Source organism: Heterocephalus glaber, unplaced genomic scaffold (genome assembly GCF_053883595.1).
Source record: "Heterocephalus glaber isolate CG9 unplaced genomic scaffold, H.glaber_assembly_v1.0 deba00001457, whole genome shotgun sequence".
Classification (NCBI taxonomy): domain Eukaryota; kingdom Metazoa; phylum Chordata; class Mammalia; order Rodentia; family Bathyergidae; genus Heterocephalus; species Heterocephalus glaber.
The window spans coordinates 6,428,157-6,443,017 of NW_028258305.1; the positions used below are offsets into that span (position 1 = coordinate 6,428,157).

General features: G+C 37.4%; 1 protein-coding gene and 1 long non-coding RNA gene across 12 annotated transcripts in view; one reads left to right on the forward strand and one right to left on the reverse strand.

Annotated features, from left to right (window-relative positions):
* Positions 1 to 14,861, forward strand: part of Wdpcp (WD repeat containing planar cell polarity effector) — a 406,541-nt gene that overhangs the window by 337,807 nt on the left and 53,873 nt on the right. The gene's annotated exons all lie outside the window — the stretch shown is intronic.
* The window catches only part of LOC147826928 (uncharacterized), a 125,050-nt gene continuing 121,025 nt past the window's right edge, over positions 10,837 to 14,861 (reverse strand). Inside the window, exon 3 of the long non-coding RNA XR_015452963.1 lies at positions 10,837 to 14,197. This is a non-coding gene — a long non-coding RNA (uncharacterized LOC147826928). The remainder of the gene's footprint in view (positions 14,198 to 14,861) is intronic.

Here is a 14,861-nt window from a genome sequence, read left to right on the forward strand (position 1 = left end):
TGGGGGTGGCTGTGGTGCTAGCACCCATGGGGCTCACCTCCACAGCATGGGAGGGGGGGACTCTGCTCCTTGCCCCCAGGGGTGGTGGTATGGCAACCCAAAAGGCTCAGCTACTCAGTGCTGCGGTGAGGGGCTCTGCTCCTTGGTGCTGGGCACAGTGTTACAGTGGCCTGAAAGGCTTAGCTAGTCAGCGCTAGGGGGTGCTCTGCTCCTTGGTGCTAGGGGCAGTAATATGGCGACCCAAAAGGCTCAGCTACTTGGCACTGAGGACCTCTGCTCCTCTGCCTAGGGGTGGTAGTTCATAGAGGTTTCAGTCCACAGTTGGCTGACTCCAAGGCAGGGATGACAAACAGGCATGGCAGAGCAGAAACAACATGGTGCACACAAGGTAGCAAAGGTAACAAGGGAACTGCAGTTCACAGCAGCAGCAAACAGCAAAAGCAACAAGAGTCGGAAACACAATATTTAAAGCTGAATTCTAGGAATATATTATAATAGGTAGATTCTAGTCTTTTTCTTTAAAGAAAAAAAAAGGAATTCTAGGTGACTGAGAAAAAATGTTATCAGGATAAATGGCTTCAAAATATATCCTAGCAAAATTCTTACATTGCAATGATTAATTTAAATTTTTTTTGAGGCTTCTGGTTAAAAAAAAGATCAAGGGAAGGGGGAAAAAATAAGAACCAAGAGAGTATGTAAAGGTGCATATCTCCAATGATGAATGTCATTATATTGTATACCTAAAACGTACCAATAAAAGGATATACAGAAAGAAAAAGATCAAATAACTTATAAAAGCCAAAGAAGTAAACTGACATCGGACTTTTCAAAAATAAAAATATGACAAGGCAAAATGTAAGCTGAAAATTTTTAAAACTCAGTTACTGAAAATGTGAATCAAAGATTTTATATCCACCCAAGCTCTCATTCAAATATCAAGGATAGAGAAAATTGGTTTTCAGTATAGGGAATTCTGAACCTAACATAGTTTATTGATACCTTAGATAGAAGAGGAAAAAACTGTAGACCTAATTAAAACATCAAACACAGATGTTTTTGAAAAACTAACAAAATAGGTCAGCTTAATCTAGAGAACATACAAATACTATAATACACAATAAAAGATTTTGGAGGGAGAGGGAGAAAAATTAACAATTTAAACAATGGTAGTACATTCCTATAATGTCAGCACTCTGGGAGGCTGAGGCAGGAGGAACACAGGAATTTGAGCCCAGCTTGGGGAATTTAGTGACTTAGTGAGACCCAGTCTCAAAATAACTAAGGGCTGGGAATGTAGCTCAATGTGCAGGCCCTGGGTTCTATCCCCAGCAACTCTTCCTTACCGCACCCAAAAATTTTTTTCCTAAATCACAAGACTACTTTTCAGACTTCTTTGCAAATAAAACATATAATGATTTAGGTAAATATAGCTGGCCTATTAGATTTATGAATTATGCCAATTTCCATAAAAGAAATCAGCAGCTATTAAGGAGTTACTATGTGGGGGAAAAAAAGGCCCAGATCATTTGATAGGAAAACTCTATTAAACCATCAAAGATGAGATATTCCCAATGTTCTGAAAATTGTCCCAAAGCATTGAAAATAAGAACTTCCACAATACAGGAAAAGATTCACATCAATATCATTCATGAATCCCAATATAAAATTACTATGTATTAGCAAACAAAATTCAATACCTGTATCTATCTTGAAAATACAAAGTTGGCTCAGTTTGTCAAATCTATTAATATCATTCCTCATACTAGATCTGAGGTTAATGAAAATCATGAGCTCTCTAAAGATGCTGAAAATCCCTTTGACAAAATTTAACTCCCATTCCTGATTTTAAAAACAAAAGCACTCTAGAAAATAGAAACAAGAGGATACTTCTTTACCATTAAGAAAAATATATGTAACAATACAAATACTGTATCTTTCTTAATGGGGTATCGCTGAGGGCATTTCCACTAAGATCAGAATCAAAGCATGGATACCCACTGTTTCTACTGCTTTTCGTTAATGTGCTAGAGATGCTACCCGATACATTTAGATAAATCAACTACAGCAAGGGTCAGCAAACTACAGCCAATGGGCCAAATTTAACCTGCTGCATGCTTCTGTAAATAACTTGTTCTGAAATACAGCTGTGCTAGCCGGACTTGGTGGAACATGCCTATAGTCCCAGGCTGAGACTGAGGTAGGAGGACTGCAAGTTTGAGACCAGCCTAGGCTACACAGTGAGTTTAAGGCCAGACTACAGAGTAAGACCTTGTCTCAAGAAGAAAGAAAAAGAAATATAGCCATACCTATTTGTTTACTGTCTCCGGCTTAGTAGAAGACACAAAAATCATACGGCCTGCTATTTGGCCCTTTATAGAAAAAGGTTGCTGCTTTCTGACCTAGAGGCATAAGAACTGGTAAAGAATAAAACTATCTCTATTTGCAATAAAACAATCTAATTGAAAAGGCCTAGAGAAGTTATGATAAATATTTTTAAAATTCAATAAGGTAGAGGATAAAATTGACACGCAGAAATCAAGTTTTCATATACATAAAAAATAACTGTCACCAATCAGATTAGGGCTCTTTTATTCAAATCACAAATTAGTGAAGTGTGGCTCCCTTGATGTTAGGGGCTCCAGGCTTTGAGTGCCGGTGGCTCTTTGCCCTTAAGTATTACAGTTCTTGGTGGCTCTTAGCCATCTCTATCAGCTCCACAGCAGCTGAGGCTTGTAGCTACTTTGGTAGCTATCTGGATCTCTTTAAGTAGCTTCTGCTGTCTCTCTGGGGCTGTCTGCATGTCCCTGGAACTCTTCAGAGCTAGTAGCCTCTAGTGTTACCAGCTCTTTTTAGTGTAACCTGATCAGCCCACTCTACCTGAAATAATCAGGAGCAAGCAGCAAGACAACTTGACCAAGGCTTATTTTAGAGATACAGAAAGCAGCCCTCCTGGACTAACCCAAGGAATGTGAGAGAGCAGTGCTTATATAGAGGAGGAATGGGCCTACATATGCACAGTTTCCTGCATTTTACTGACATATTTGGGGACTTGGGGGTTTATGACAGAGGAGCAAGGTCACCTGGAAGTTGCAGGGCAGTCATCTTGGATAGATCTGTGTTTCAAGCTTGCTGTGGCAAAGGCAAATAGCTCCCTGGGGCCACCTTCAGGAGAAGTGGCTGATTGATAGCTCCTGTATTTCCACAGCAACGGTAGAGTTAAAATCACCACTGTAGCTGCTTTTGAGGCATCTCTAGGAGGGCTATCCATGTTGATCATGCCCCTTGGGGTTTAGGAATTTGGGAAATAATCACCAACAGGCCCCAGTCCTCCCTGATCTTTGCCCTGTAAGATGTGGTTTCTGGCTGTTTCTCAGAGGGTTAGCAACAGCACTTGGAAGAGTACTGTACCTGTCATCCAAGCTACAGTTTCTGTAAGGACCTACTGGTTGGCCACCAAAGTAACCCCAGAGGTGGCAGGAAGATTCTAGGGCTAACTGCCCCAAGCCACCTTCAAGGTGGTGAGGGAGAGGAGCATGAAGGGACATGCCAGCTGCTAGGTGGATCATGTCCTCTTCTGGCTGTCAGAGGGAAAAGAGAAGGGTAAAGCCTTGTTTCTTTTCTATCCCACAGAGGAAAAAATATTAGAGAAAACCCCACTTACAATCTTAATGAAGAAAATTAAATACTTAGGGATAAACTTAGCAAATGTGTAAGTTACATGCAGGAAACTTTAAAACATCCTGAAAGACATAAACATAGACTTGAACAAATGGAAAGACACTTCACACTTCTGGGATAGGATCAGCCCACATTATTAACATGTCAGTTCTCTCTAAATTAATTTAATGTAATCCCAATAAAAATACCAAATAACTTTTTATGGAGTTAGGGACGTTAATATTAAAGTTCTTACAGAAAAACAAGCATACATATCCAAGGGAAACACTAAAAAAAGAGAAACTATGAGGTGGGACCTGCTAGAGATTAAAACACCCTATAAAGCCTTTCAAACTGTCACATTTGTGGTTTTATTATCGTCTGTGATTTTTAGATTGATATCTGCTTTTTCATTAACCTATAAGCTCCACAAAAGCAAGAACACTATGATCATCACAGACATTATATAATCTCTCTGGCTGAATTCAGTGTCTGATACACAACTGGTACCCAGTAGGTAGGCAATACATTTGTACCAGACACATTGCTCTCTTGAAATTCTCACTCAAGTGTGCTGGGAAGAGGAATGACATAGATAGTTAACAAGAATCCAGGTGTGGTGGTACATAGAGACTGGGAGGCTGAGGCAGGAGAATTGTAAATTCAAGCCTAGACTGGGTAACTTAGTGAGACCCTGTCCCATAATAAAAAAGGAAAAAATATCTGAGTAAAAGTCTTTCAATTAATAGTAAATTTTAGAAGAAAATATAAAGAATCAGTGATCAGGGAAATCTTCACTGTGAAGGTAGTACAATATTTGAATTAAGACCTGAATGTCAAGGAGTCATCAATGTAAAGGTGTGCTGAGGTAACAGGAGCATTCCAGCAATGGAAACATGCAAAGGCCCAAGGGTGGAAACAAGTTTAAGAGCCAATATACCTACACTGTAAAGCAGAGTAGTGGAGGATGAGTTATTTCAGACCTTAATAGGCCATGCAATTAGTTCTTTCATTCTAATTTCAGTGAGAACCCATTTTTTAAAATTCTTTTATTGGTACATTTTAGGTATACAATACGTTTACATTTATCACTAGGTGCTTCTACCGGTACATGATGTATCTTAGTTCTTATTTTTCCCCCATTACCTGTGCACCCTTCACCCCTCCACCTTTCCCTATTTACATAGATTTTGTTTCCGTTTTTTTTTCTTTTCTCATAATTTTTCCTTTCCCTTCTTCCCTTTCCCCCTAGAGTGTGGTAGGCAGAATGGCCTTGCAAAGATGTCTGTGTCTTAATCTCTAGAATTTGTGAATATGTTAAATTATATGGCAATGTGGAATTAAGGTAGCAGATAGAATTAAAGTTGCTAATGATAACTTTAAAATAGAGCTATAATCTGGTTTATCCAGATAGGCCTAATGTAATTGTTAAATGTGGGTGACAGGAGAAGTCATTTTGGACGATTTAGTATAAAGGTATCTCATCTACAGCCCGGCGTGCCAGGCAATGGAGTAAACTGCCAAGAGACTAAAGAAAAACTGAGACAGCTTATCAGAGGTAAGGTTTAATAAGGCATTAATAGGGAAGGACAAGGCTAAGTGTGGTGACACACACCTGTAATCCCAGCACTCCGGAGGCTGATGCAGGAGGACTGCTGTGAGTTTGAGGCCACACTAGGCTACAAAGTGAGTTCAAGGCCAGCGTGTACTGCATAGCAAAACCCTGAATCAAAAAGACAAAAAACGAAACAAAGGAAAAATAGGGAAGGACAGGGTTGAGACTAAGCAGCAGAAAAGGATAGGGTCCAGTGGCAGTGAGATGGATAGGAAGTCACCAGGAAGTCCTCAGAAGAATGTCCAATGGTAGCGGGCCAGACAAGGAAATCAAAAAGTCTTGGGATGGTGGGCCAGGCAGGGAAATTGAAAGACTTGGACAAACAGGACATTGCCAGAAGGTCCAGTGGCAGCAGGCAGGATGGGGAAATTTCCAAATAGTACTGCAAGTTTCCAATGGCAGACAGCTGAACTATATAGCACACCTAGTGCTGTGTTCCACACCTAGTTACTGCATGTAGAGGGTTTTATAGATTATACAGTGGTGTCATCATTAGCTTGCTTTATTCAATTGTATAACCAACATTCCAATAAACAGCTAACTTAGCATATGAGTAGAAAGGCTACTTCTACAGATAACACTAGTTTGCCCAGTTCCCAGTGTCACTCAGATAATACTTATCTAAATAATCTGATCCTGGCTTAAAATGTCCCCTAGACTTGGCAAGAGTCTTAAACACAAAAGCTTTTCATGGACATGATGTTCAATGCCCTAGTTTATCTCAGGGACAATACAAAAGGAATCAACTCACTGTTGTTGATCATAAAACTAGAGGAAGCAGACTCTACACCAAAGAATGTAGGTGATCTCTAGAAGTCCAAAAAAGGCATAAAGTAAGCATAAAATATACAAAAAGATCAGGTGCTTCCAAATTAAAGCAGTTACAACATCTGAGGAGTAAATGGGGGGGGGTTGGTTTTTTGGGGTTTTTTTGTACTGGGGATTGAACTTGAGACCTTCCGCTTGTGAGGCAGGCATCAGAACCACTGAGCATTTAAATCCCCGGCCTTAAATGAGTTTGTTGGTTTTTTTTTTTTGGTTCTTTATGTAGATATATATATATATTTATTGGTACATTTTAGGTATAAAATACATTTACATTTATCATTGGGTGTTTGTACCAGAACATGATGTATCTTAGTTCTTATTTTTTCTCCCATTACCTGTGCACCCTTCACCCCCTCCACCCCCTCCACCCTTCCCTATTTACACAGTTTGATTCCATTTTTTTTCTTTCTCATAATTTTCCCTTTCCTTTCTTCCCTTTCCCCTCACCCTCCCGCCACCTCCAAACCCTCGGACCTTTTCTTATTTCAAATTATCAATTATTCATTTTAATCATTTTCATCCTTATTTACACTTTCAGTTTCTCACACTAGAGAAACTATTTGGTATTTACACATGTGTGTCCTATTTATTTCACTTAAGAGTATGGCCTCAATATGCATCCATTTAGCTATAAATATCTCTAGTTTCTCATTCTTTATGGCTGAGTAGTACTCCATTTTATAAAAAAACCACATCTTCTTTATCCAGTTTCCAGTCGATGGGCACTTGGGCTGTTTCCAAGCTTTAGCTATTACAAACTGTGCTGCTATAAACATAGGTGCACATATATCGCTGTGGTATGATTCTTTTAATTCTTTGGGGAAGATTCCCAGTAGGGGAATAGCTGGGTCAAATGGGACCTGTCGTCCTAGTTCTTTGAGGTATCTCCACACTGATTTCCACAGTGGTTGCACCATTCTACATTCCTACCAACAATGGAGAAGGGTTCCTTTCTCTCCACACCCCCGCCAGCATTTGTTATTGGTTGATTTCTTGATAGCAGCCATTCTTTGTGGGGTGAGCTGGAATCTCAGTGTTGTTTTCATCTGCATCTCTCGAATGACCAGTGATGTTGAACATTTTTTCATATATTTATTTGCTGTTTTTACTTCTTTGTCTGAGAAATGTCTGTTCATTTTGGATGCCCATTTTTGAATTGGGTCTTTGAATTTGGGGGGTCTGATTTTTTTCAGTTCTTTATATATTCTTGATAGTAGACCTTTGTCTGAGGTACAGCTACTGAAAATTTCTTCCCACATTGTAGGTTGTCTCTTAGCTCTGTTGGTAGTTTCTCTTGCAGTGCAGAAGCTTTTTAATATGATGAGATCCCAGTTGTTGATTCTTTGTGCTAGCTCCCGTGCCACTGAAGATTTGTTCATAAAGTCTTTTCCTATGCCAATGTCATCAAGAGTTCTTCTACCTAACTTATCTTCCAGCAAGTTTAGTGTTTCTGACTTAATATTTAGATCTTTAATCCACTTCTATCTTAGTTTAGTGTGCGGTCATAGGTATGGGTCTAGTTTTAATCTCTGACAGGTTGAAATCCAGTTTTTCCAACACCACTAAATGAGTTGTTTTTAAAGTACCATTGTGTGAAAGACATTTACAAGGCTTTCATTTTCTACTTTATACTTTATATTTTTATATCATTATTAATACTGTTATTTAAGTAGCTTTCATCTTTTCAACCTGGCTAACTGAAACTTTACACTCTATATATCATTGATGTCATTATTCAAACAGTTGGTTTTCATAGTTTTTACCAGACACCTAAAAGAAGTTATACAACTCATAAAAAGCACATTTTAGAAGAAAAAAATCATACAAGGTGAAAAGGGCAGTACATAAATAAAATAAGTGATCTTTGAAGTAAACTAAAAATAATCACATTAGACTTGGTATAGCCCTAAGCTAGCTGTTGTTTCAAATAGGGTAACCTCTCTAGTTATCTCAGTTGTCTTATGTTAGATTATCTCTTCAAGGTCTAATATTCTTTATTATACAGGAAATAAACCTTATATTTGCATCAACTTTATCTATTTTGATATTTACTGTTGTAAATTCACTGCAATACTTATGAGTTTCTTGCTGTTTACTATATCTGAATTCATACTTAACAAATTCCAAATGAAATACTATCCTGTTAAAAGTTGTTCATTTTGGTTTGATTTTATTGGTTCATATCTAAGCAATTCTCCTTTGAATTGAAATGAACAAAAAAATACCCATCTACTCAGAATCTGATGTGTGTTATGAACAATATAATGGATGAAAATTTTCAGTGTTTACAAAACAAAGAAATTGTCAACAGAATGCCTGGCAATAGATTTACCAGAAAAAAATTTTTACAGCCTATAAATTCATGAAGATTGGCTCAAAACAAATTGTCTCTGCCAACAGAAAATCTGACAATTATTCTGGTGTCTCATTTGGCTCAGCATAAGTTGACCTTGTTTATTCATCTCAGTCTTTTAATTCTTGTTAACTTGGCATGAGAGGAGAACATATGGCATATGTCTAGGAAGTCCATTTCTGAATCTTAAACTGAAATAAATGTACAGTATACTGAGCATTTCCCATGTGTTATGTTCTCAAAGTAGCTTGAATGTGTATTAGATAGAATTGATTAAGTTCATATTAGGCCCAATAAGTGTTTTGTATTTGTTGCATATTAAACTAGAAATTCCCTGGAGATGTATTTGTCTAAGCCTTGGTATATGGCTAATGTTGACCAATTTTAAATATATTTGCAAAGAAGATGGATGGTCTTAGTGTTTTAAAACATAAAAATTAAAACGTATTAGCAATTTAGTAACCTAAAGATATTTACAGGTTTTCCTTGATTCTAAGACTATGTTAGAAAATTGATCAAGATAATGTGAGAGAAGGTGAGTGTGGTGGCATATCCCTGTAATTCCAGCATTTGGAAGGCTGAGGCAGGAGGATCACAGTGAGATCAAGGTCAGCCTGAGCTACACAGTGAGTTCAAGGCCAGCCTAAACTACATAGGGAGACCCTGTCTCAAACAAAACAAACTCAAAACAAAACAACAACTACAAAAAAAAAAGATAATATGAGAAAGATAGTAGGAACCAAAGACCAAAAGAATATTTCCATTTTCTTTCCAGTGTAATTGTTTTTGTTTTTGTTTTTGTTTGGAACAGGGGATTGAACTCAGTACCTTGTGCTTGCAAGGCAGGCACAGTGCCACTGAGCTAAATCCCTGGCCCACTGTTCTATTTTCTTAATTTCGAGATGTCAGGATGGCCAAGTGGTCTAAGACACCAGACTATTTTCTTAATTTCTCTTTCTGACCTACTGAATCTTTCTATTAAAGAGAAGGTATATTTTATTGTAGCTTTATTATGTCTCAAGAAACATTATGAAGAGGGCAGGGGATTTAGCTCAGTGGTTTCACTGCCTGCTGCACAAGCACAAGGTCCTGAGTTCAATCCCCAGTACCAAAAAAAAAAAAAAAGAAGAAGAAAGAAAAGAAACATTATGAAGAAATGAACTTTACAGATTCACAGGTGGGTTGTACCTCAGTGGTAGAATGTTTGCGTTGAATATGCAAGGCTCTGGGTTCAGTCTTCAGTACCAAAAACAAACAAACAGATTTACAACTCTTTTATGGAGTTGCAGTTGTATAGTATCAGAACAAAAAACCTCAGAAAATTCAAATTTTAAAATTGTATGTGTTTTAAGGAGTAGTGTTTTGGCTTGGAAAGCATTATTTCAGTAGCACGGGAGCTAGCACAAAGAATCAACAACTGGGATCTCATCATATTAAAAAGCTTCTGCACTGCAAGAGAAACTACCAACAGAGCTAAGAGACAACCTACAATGTGGGAAGAAATTTCAGTAGCTGTACCTCAGACAAAGGTCTACTATCGAGAATATATAAAGAACTGAAAAAAATCAGATCCCCCAAATTCAAAGACCCAATTCAAAAATGGGCATCCAAAATGAACAGACATTTCTCAGACAAAGAAGTAAAAACAGCAAATAAATATATGAAAAAATGTTCAACATCACTGGTCATTCGAGAGATGCAGATGAAAACAACACTGAGATTCCAGCTCACCCCACAAAGAATGGCTGCTATCAAGAAATCAACCAATAACAAATGCTGGCGGGGGTGTGGAGAGAAAGGAACCCTTCTCCATTGTTGGTAGGAATGTAGAATGGTGCAACCACTGTGGAAATCAGTATGGAGATACCTCAAAGAACTAGGACGACAGGTCCCATTTGACCCAGCTATTCCCCTACTGGGAATCTTCCCCAAAGAATTAAAAGAATCATACCACAGCGATATATGTGCACCTATGTTTATAGCAGCACAGTTTGTAATAGCTAAAGCTTGGAAACAGCCCAAGTGCCCATCGACTGGAAACTGGATAAAGAAGATGTGGTTTTTTTATAAAATGGAGTACTACTCAGCCATAAAGAATGAGAAACTAGAGATATTTATAGCTAAATGGATGCATATTGAGGCCATACTCTTAAGTGAAATAAATAGGACACACATGTGTAAATACCAAATAGTTTCTCTAGTGTGAGAAACTGAAAGTGTAAATAAGGATGAAAATGATTAAAATGAATAATTGATAATTTGAAATAAGAAAAGGTCCGAGGGTTTGGAGGTGGCGGGAGGGTGAGGGGAAAGGGAAGAAAGGAAAGGGAAAATTATGAGAAAGAAAAAAAATGGAATCAAACTCTGTGTAAATAGGGAAGGGTGGAGGGGGTGAAGGGTGCACAAGTAATGGGAGAAAAAAATAGAACTAAGATACATCATGTTCAGGTACAAACACCCAATGATAAATGTAAATGTATTGTATACCTAAAATGTACCAATAAATATATAAATAATAATAAAATCAACTGAAAAACATGAAAGTATAACTGCATGTATAAAGCTTTATTTATACTATATATTTTTGAAAGCCTTAAATTTTTTATTAGTGGACTTTGTGATGCATTACTATTTGTATAATATTTGTTTTCCACAAAGTTCAGAGCATTTATAGTTCATAAATTGTAATCAAAATGTTTTAAATTTCAGCTGTGGAGCTACAGGGGGTCTTGATTATCCAGATATCCATCATGAGACCCTATAGTTATGAGTTTACATATCGCAATGAAAGTCTATGAAATATTAATGGGTTAAACTACCTATAAATTCAGTACCCCTTAAATATCTCTCCCCAGTGAATATTAGCATTTACATCTGCCTATGAAGTGTTAGTCTACCAGTATTTCCATGGATGGTGGTCTATCTAAATAACCAAAATATCAATAAAAACATTTCAAAATAATTGAAAACCATGCCAAAACAAACAAAAATTCATGAAGTTAATGAAAGAGATGTCAGTGAAAACGTTAAGGTGACTTGTAAAATTACTAAAAAATGAGGTGTGACACTTAAACAAATTAACAGAAAGAAATTCCACAAGAATAATGAAATAAAAAGAACTGCAAATGAGTTTATCAAAGTATTAGAAGAACCCCTCGGAAACACTGATGTCAACCTTGAATGTTACTTGAAAAAGTAAAAATGTATCCTGTGAGTATCAAAATGTGAAGACAAAGATGCTGTATTACACTATTAGAAATTATGGTCAGAAGGGCCGGGGATTTAGCTCAGTGGTTCCGTTGCCTGCCTCACAAGTGCAAGGTCCTGAATCTGATCCCTGGTACCAAAAAAAGGAAAGAAATTGTGGTCAGAAAAAATAGGACCAGTCTCGACCCACCCCCCAATCAAGGAGATTTATTCTTTATTCTTCTAAGAATTTCTAAAAATTCTAAAAAATAAACATATATATACATAATACATACATACATACATACAGGTGCTAGGAACTGAACCCAGGGTCTCACATGCTAGGCAATACTCTACCGCCTCTAGCCCCAAGTTTTAGTGATATAGATAAAATAAGCTTTTACATATTTTCTTTCTTTTCCCCCAGCCCTCTTTTTTTTTGCCTTGTAGGTATTAGACAAGTGCTCTGCCACTGTGCTACACCTCCAGCCCTTTTATATTTTAGCCAAATTAAGAGATTTTCTTTCCCAAAACAATTATCTTCAGATATGGACCCCATAGCTTTGTTAAAATATTTTAACATGCAATTTCAAAATCAAGAAATATATGTCATTTCTGGCCAGTTGGAAGTATCTATTTGTCTTTGCAGTTCTTCACTATTTCCTTGGTTTAGTTTTAATCTGGCATAGTCTCTGAATTTAGGTTCACATACTTTTTGTGTTAAGAAAGAGAGAGGAAGCCAGGTGTGGTAGTACATATCTGTGATCCCTGCACCCTGAGAGGGTGAGGCAGGAAGATTGCTAGTTTGAGTCCAGCCTGGGCAACTTGGTGACTTAGCAACCTAGAAAAGATAGTGCCCTTTACTTTCAGTCATCTGATCTTTGACAAAGGGGCCAAAAACATACTGGAGGAACAACTGCCTCTTTAACAAATGATTCTGAGAAAAATGGCTGTCCACATGCAGAAGATTGAATCTAGACCCCTGTTTCTCACCATGTACTAAATAAAATCAAAATGCATAAAGTATATAAATATTAAAACAGAAGCATTTAAACTGCTGAAAGATAAAATAAGTAAAACTCTTGAAGATATAGGCATAGGCAAGGACTTTCTGAACAGACCTCCAACTGCACACGAAATAACATCAAGAACCAACAAATGGGATTATATCAAACTAAAAAGGTTCTGCACAGCAAAGGAAACAATCAACACTGAATAGACAACCTACAGCATGGGAAAAGTGTTTGCCAATTATTCCTCAGACAAAGGAATGTCTAGAATATATAAAGAACTCAAAAAAATACCCCACCCCAAATAAAAGACCCAATCAAAACATGAACAACTGAAAAAAATAGACACCTCTCAAAAGAAAAAGTATACATGGCCATAAATACACACAAAAAATATCCAACATATCTGGCCATCAGAGAAATGCAAATTAAAGCACAGATTCCATCTTACTCCAGAAAAAATGGCTACCATCAAGAAATCAATTAACAACAAATGCTGTGAGGCTTGGGGGAGGGGAGCAAGAAACCACTCTACATTGTTGGTGGGAATGTAAACTAGTACCACCTCTATGGAAATTAGTATGGAGATTCCTCACAAAACTAAAAATGGAAATTCCAGTTAGCCCAGCTATTCCTCTTCTAGGTATCTTCCTGAAAGAGGTAAAGACATCATATTACAGTGATACATGCATCCCCAACAGATGAAGAAAATGTAGTATTTATTCACAGTGTATATAGTACTGCTCTGCTATAAAGGATAGATTTGAGTCATTTGTACAAAAACGGATGCACCCTGAAACTGTAATGTTAAATGAAATAAATAAGATGCCCAAGCTTAAATATTGCAGGGTTTCTTCTATATGAGAAACCCAAAGAATAAATAAATTAAAGAACAAAATAAAACACAGATAATAGGAAATGAATGTAGATCTTCAGCAAATGGGAAGGGGACAAGGGATGGATGGAAAGGGGAGGTAGGGAAGGGAAGGAGATGTTGGGAGCAATGCTACATAATTCTAGGGAAAAATCATTTGAGTAGGCCTAGTTCTCCTGCCTACAGGCCAGCAATAACACTCCAAAACATACTTCCATTTTGGCCTCAGGTCACAAGGAAGATCTCAATGATCCCATGATGCTGTAATGCTCCAGGACAAGACCACACCTGTGGGAGACGCCCTGGGGGGAACCAAATCTTCATCTGTGTAGCTCCTGGGAGGAACTAAATCTTCATCTGCATAGTTCCTCATTGTTCTTAGATTTCCACCGCCCCCCACCCAGTCTTTTGTTACACCTTGTTCATCCCAATATGATACTAAAATCTACATTATTCATTTGTTACATTTGTTTCTTTGGATGTACTAAATAAAAGGTGCTGCAAGCTAGGGGTTTTTGTCTTTGCTGCCCAGAGCAGCACTGATCAGACCCAAAGCTCAGCTTCTTCTCAGTCTCATTTTTCTGCCTTTCCTGTAATTTGCCGTGTGCTCCCGTGGCTCGCAGGAGACCAGGACTCACTGCAGAGGTTCTGGTAACGTCCCCTTCCCCTGTTCCCTACAAGGAGACATAAAAAGAATTAAGATGTGTTAAGCACATGTACCAACTCCCCATAATGAATGTAATCATTATGTACTACAAATATGTACTAATGAAAATAAAAGAAAGTACTCTTTATATATTGTTCTGCTTTTCTTATATATGTTTGCTTATGCAAACTTGGGGAAACTATTACTTTATGTCCTATATAAAGTATAGTACATGGTGGTGTGTGTTTCCTGTTATGTCACATTAGGTATATAATGTCTTTAAGTGAAACTAAGACTGAGCAGTGTAATTTAAGTCCCCCACTGACCTTTTAACTGATGTGTTAGACTTCACTGATATAAGTTATCTAGATTATTCTTTTAGTATGGATTGAGAAATGGTAATTTTCTAATTCTGTCCTTCTTTCTACATTTATAAGCTAGAGGTCTTCTGTACAGAAAAAAGTTTCCTAATCAATTATATTACTCTGAAAGGCAGAGTAAATGCTTGATAATTTCCTAGAATTTTTCAGTTTTCAGAACAAAAAATTAATCAATCAGCCCTCCAGTGATGACCACTATTTGGAGGGATAAGAGAAGGAGATCATATGGATTTTTTAAATAACATATGATATTCAATTTTCAATGTGGTCAGTATTCTTTCTAGTAGTCAAATTTTATAAATCATTATAAGT